The following is a 6,191-nucleotide window of genomic DNA, read 5'->3' as shown; positions in this document are numbered from 1 at the left end:
GTAATTTAGGGTAAAATACATTACAGGGATGTCATAAATAGCACCCAACCAAAGGTTATAAGGTAACATCTTGTAATGCTGTCCTAATGTAGATTTTGTTTGGGATGTAAAGAATGGCTCTAACCCAGGGCTACACAACTTTGGAAGCCCCGGGGACCACAATGATAGTCACAGCACATGCCGAGGGCTGAAACTTTAGTGTGGTTGCATATACATGCAAATATATATGCAAATAGCTTCTTTCACACTGACAGGCATGAATACAAAGATTAAGGCTGAAGCCGCAGTGCTGGACCCAAATGTGGTCAGTATAAGCCAGTCAGCACCTTTTAGGCTCTACCCACAAGGCTAAACAGCCAGAACTTCCCACAGTGCCCCAGCGCTCCCAGCACCTCCTTTCTGGGGGTAGAAATGCTGACACCCTGTACCTGTCTGTCCACTTGTGTCTTTCAATGTGTCGCCGTTGTGGAGCGTGTTCCTAGGGGAGGCCATGTTCAAAGGATCCCACCCGTGGGCCATGTGTTGAGCCCTGTAAACCCACGCTGCACTAAGGGCCGCAAAAAAATCGACTGTGGGCTGTGTCGTACCTCGGTACCTTTGGTGGTCTGGACTGTCAGTGTCAGTGTCGTTTGGTCAGGGTTGTCCTGGCGTACTCCTGACAGGACCTCTACTCCGTTGTTAAACTTTCGGCTGCATGCGTAGCAATCGGTACTCCCTTTATCTAGAGTGTTAGACCCCGTGCACTTGGGTCAACACAAGAGGTCTCTGAGAGGCCCCGGAAATGACAGATGCAGGCAAGGTTTGAAATCAGTTGAGCAGGTTTATTGTCAAATGCGAAGCTCTACCAGTTGGTAACAGAGATCAGTACAATGTTACACCACTGGGCACTATGGCCCGCGTTGACAAGGTACCAACACCGGGCAGGCCTATTGCCATATATCAGATATTAACAGCAGTTAGTCAAAGTTAAGCTACTGTGCACTCTGTAAGTTTAGGCAATGACACCTGCCGTTCAGGCGCCTAGTGCGCCCCTCCCAAGGTCGGCTGGAGAGCACCCTCTGCGGTGTCCTTTTATAGACAGGTACAAACAACTTACATCATTTCTTTACGTACCAGGTTACCACCCTCTGTTGCTTAGTTACCACCCCTCACCTTACGGAAGGGGGGCTTACTCACTATCCTTCATGCTGTCAATCTCGACCCGGTCCTGAACCTAGGTCGGTATGTGCATTAGTTTTTAGGGAGTCTTTGTACCAAGACATTTCTTATTAACATGTTCCACTACTCCCCTTTGGCTTACAGTCTGTACCCAGTGCCTCCCTGTGTCCTTCCATGCTCGAGCTAACTTACACAATTACACAGTTATCAATAGGGCCTCTTTCTTGGCTCCTGTTACTGAACCAAAGTCTTGCTCACTAGATTGTAGGCCTGTTGCTGTTTCCATGTTGCAGGCCTTAGGCCTTCTGACTTCATGTTACTGACCCTCAACTTACTAACCTAGTAAAATGCCATCTTTTAAGTCTTTAGTCATCAATATCTACTTAAGTGCCCCTTGGCTTGGAGGCTTCCAGAGACTGATACAAAACATTATGAAGGTTGTTTGATGGGATGTAACTTGACCTCTTTTGATTTCAAGAAACATCAGTTTTTAAAACTGAAAACATCTACCTAAGGACATGTCTGCATGACAGAGTTATTTCAAAATAACAAGGCGAACATCCACACATAGGCTTGCTAGAGCAAATTAATAACCCCTCATTCTTCCAGAATAATGCCTATTTAGATATTGCTATTTAAAAATAGGGTGTGTGTGTATGCTCAGCTGTGCTTATTTCAAAATAATTGGCCTTCAAGGCTTCTCACTGCTGCCCTGATGGCTACTCTGTCCAAACCCCTCAAAACTCTAGTTTCCCTTCTGCAGGATTTAAAGCTGCAGGCAGGCAGGAAAGGGCTTGTAGCACCACACCGGCCCAGCTAGTCCCACACCACACAGCGGCACCCTGCACTTCCTGAACTGCTGCTATGGCAGACCCAGCACTCCTTCTGAGCTCCCAACAGCTGCAAGCACGCCTGCAACCACCTCCAAAGCCTCGTGGACTGGTGCAGAGATCTTGGATCTCATAGAAGTCTGGGATGAGCTGTCCAGCCTCCAGGATCTCTGCACCATGCGCAGAAACGCTGATGTGTACAGCCACATGGCTGCCAGCCTGGCTCAGAAGGGCCACATGTGCATACTGGACCAGGTGCACATGAAGATAAAAGAAGTGCACAGGCCTACACCAAGGCCAGAGAATGAAGTTCCCACAGTGGAGCAGCACCCCAGACCTGCCGGTTCTATGCCCAGCTGCATGCCATCCTGGGAGGGCAGCTGATTGCCACTCCTCCCCCTTATCATGGACTCTGGCCTGGCCACGTCTGACCTCAGCCTTCAGGAGGGCAGGGCTGTGGACCAGGGTGATGAGGAGGAGAAGGACGAGGAGAAGGAGGAGGAGCCAGGAAATCATATCTGAAAGCCAGGAGGTGGTCATGAGCCTAGAGCTGGTACCCCCATCCTAGGATGTCTCCTAGGCCTTTAACGATGGCAGGGAAGGCACTACAGGTGAGTTCCATAACTTTCCTTATCTACACACAGAGGCAGGTGGCAGGCTGCAAGGGACTGCACACTCCTCATGCAGCCTTCTTGGCCTGGAGCCCAGGGCTCACACAACAGTCTGTGCATGTGAGTGCACATGGAGCATTAGTCCAGAGCACCCATCCCCCTGAAGCTGCCACACAGGAACCCATCGCTTTTTCTCACAAAGTTCCTGCACAGGTCTGGCTTATTTCAGACTCTGTGGTGAGATACCTTCCCATGACAAACCACCGCTAAGGAGGCTGGGGTCATGGAAATACACAGTGTTTCATACAGCATATGGTCATGCCTGCACTCGCAGGCAGCATCATTTCCTGGTCAAGTGTGGCAAGGCGGAGAACCTGCTGGGGGGAGGAAGAAGTGGGGACCCCAGTACCACCCTCCCTAGCAAGTGGTGTCTGCTGCTCAAACACACCTCCCCCAATAGCCTGTCCCCCTCTCCTCCAGTGGGCAGGGATAGAAGTTCTCCCTCTGCAGGATACTGCCACTGTTGGACCCAGTGTGTGCGGGATATAGAAGAAAGCCGAGCTGTCCCGTGCTCCTCTCCCACCCGCTGGCTCCTGACCTGGCTGGCAACTTCCCATGCCTGCTTTTCCCTGGGATGTGGAGGTAATGAGGCCTTCTCACTTTTCTTCACAGCTCGTCCAGCTGTGAGTGGGGTGTGTGTAACACCTCCCACATACTTCTGACCCCACAAGAGCTGCAGGCACTGGCAAACCCGTGACAACCTGGTGTAGGAATTACACTGCTTCCATTCCCTGAACTGGAACTTTGAGGAGGAGCTCCAGGAGCACTGGACTGACCGGGAGCTGAGGTGGATGATCTGGGAGCAGCTGTCCCACCAGCACGAGGCCATATGCTTCTCTGTCACCACCGCTGTGGAGAGCCTGGTCATGGCTATCAATTACTCTACCATCCACCTCCCACACTCGCCATCCCCCAACTCCCAGCGCCCGCACTCTCATCCACTCCCCCTTGAATTCCTCCAGAAACTGCTTCCCACAAAGTCCCTCCAGCACCCTCTCTTAGTCTGTTGTTGAAGGTCTCCTTCGTGGGGTCCAGACACCCCGTGAAGGACTTCATAAACCAGGGGAACAAGGTGTAGGCTGTGTCACTCACGATGCAGATAGGCATGTCCACCTCCCTGCCCCTGATGATGCGGTTGGGGAAAAATGTGCTCACATGCATCCTCTGTAACAGGCTCGAAGTCCTGAATACACGGGCATTGTCTGCCTTCCCTGACCACCCGATATAAATGTCCATGAACCTGCCCTGGTGGTCCACGAGGGCCTGTGAGACAATGGAAAATACCCCTGCCTATTGATAAAGTCTGAGGCATAGTGGTCGGGGGCCAGGATGGAAATGTATTGCTGTCAATGGCCCCCCCACAGTTGGGGAAACTCATGGCAGTAAAGCCAGCAATGATGGGGTTCACATTGCCCAGGGTGATGACCTTCTGCAACAGGATGGTGTGGATGGCTTTGACCACCTATAGAATCATAGAATCACAGGGTTGCCAAAGCCCTAGGGAGTTCCTGAGTCTAAGCCCCTTCCCACATCAGGAGCAAAGCCAAGTACCGCATCCTTGGCAGGGCTTTGTGAAGCTGGGACTGAAAAACCTCTATGGACGGAGATTCCATCACCTTCCTAGGTAACTCCATTCCAGTGCTTCACCACCCTCCTAGGACAAGAGTAAGAGAATCAAACCTGTATGAGCATGGCCCCAACGGTTGACCTCCCCACACTGAACTGGTTTCCCACAGGGTGGTAGCTGTCCGGCATGGTGAGCTTCCGCATGTTGGAGCACTGGAATGGAATTACCTAGGAAGGTGGTGGAATCTCCGTCTGTCGAGGTTTTTCATTTCTCATAGATAATGGGGGCTCTTGTGCATTTCAAAGCAGAAGCACCCTCATGTAGCTTGGAGCCAGTGGGGGATTCAGAGTCCCCTGCTGACCTTGACTCCATGCGGTGCTGCTTCTTTGAAATAACATGTGGAGCCCGGCGTCAGCTGGGGACTCCCTAGCTGATTCCGGGTTCCATGGAAATCGAGCCTGGGATCTGATGGGGAGTCCCTATCTGACCCTGGGCTCCAAGCAACACTGCTGCTTTGAAATGCAGTGAAATGCTTTGAAAACTTTGAAACAGAATACCAATTTAAATTTATTACAAATACTTGTGGATTTTTTTCTATATGTTCAAATATATAGATTTTAATTACAACACAAAATATAGTATACAATGCTCACTTTATTTTTTATTACAGATATTTGCACTGTAAAAAAAGAAATTTTCAGTTCAGCTCACAAAAGTACTGTAGTGCAAACTTTTTATTACAAAAGAGCAACTTACAAATGTAGAATTTATTTGTATAAAACTGCATTCAAAAACAAAACTTGTAAAATGTTAGCACCTACAAGCTCCCCTCAGTGCCACTTCTCGTTCAATCAATAACTAATAAAACAGGTTAGTTTACATTTACATGCAATAATGCTGCCTGCTTCTCACTTGAAAGTGAGAACAGGAAAGTTCTAATTGATAACACTCAGATTACAGGAACAAAATGCAGGACAATGTAGCACTTTAAAGACTAACAAGATGGTTTATTAGATGATGATCTAATAAACATCATCTAATAAACCATCTTGTTAGTCTTTAAAGTGCTACATTGTCCTGCATTTTGCTTCAGCTACCCCAGACTAACACGGCTACGTTTCTATCATTAGATTACAGGAAGGCTCTGATTGCTCTTTTAAAACTTCTCACATCATATTCCATATCTCATCCGACTCAGATTTTGGTTGGCACTTCAGATTCTTAAACTATGGGTCAAGTGCTGTAGCGATCTTTAAAAATCTCATATTGGTACCTTCTTTGTGTTTTGTCAAATCTGCAATGAAAGTGTTCTTAAATTGAAAACATACGCTGGGTCATCACCGAGGCTGCCGTTACATGAAATATATGGCAGAATATATGTAAAACCCCAAAAGAATTCACTCACATATTTAATTAATTCATTATTTTGAAAAGAGCGTCATCAGCATGAAGGCATGTTTTCTGGCATGGTGGTTGAAGAGTGAAGGGGTATATGAATAACTAGCATGTAAATACTTTGCAATGCTAGCCGTAACAGTGTCATTTGAAAATGTAGAAAAACATCAACAATGTTGTAAAAATGTAAATGGGCATTCTATTATTGTACAACAGCACAATTAAAGCTGTGATTAATTCTGACTATTTTTAATCTCATGAATAATTGTGATTAATTTTTTAATTGTTTGAGAACCCTAATTTTTAGTAAAGATTTTCACAGGTTTTTTTTAACCTTCTATGTATGTTTGCTGTTGATTTAAAAAGAAATTCTAACCAACTCTTCTGATTTTGACCTAATTTAGGTGATTCCGATTTCTTCCAATCCCTTTCCAATAGTGTGATAATACAGAGTCCCTTAAAAAGAGTGATGGAATGACATCAAAAGAAGGTTTTTTTTGTTTAATAGCATCGTATTATTTATATAATTAGTTATTTTTGATATAAAAAAGTAACTGTTTAAATAATTGT

Source organism: Pelodiscus sinensis, chromosome 14, assembly GCF_052426305.1.
Source record: "Pelodiscus sinensis isolate ZL-2025 chromosome 14, ASM5242630v1, whole genome shotgun sequence".
Taxonomy (NCBI): domain Eukaryota; kingdom Metazoa; phylum Chordata; order Testudines; family Trionychidae; genus Pelodiscus; species Pelodiscus sinensis.
The sequence above is the reverse complement of the archived record's forward strand: the minus strand, read 5'-3'. Positions refer to the sequence as shown.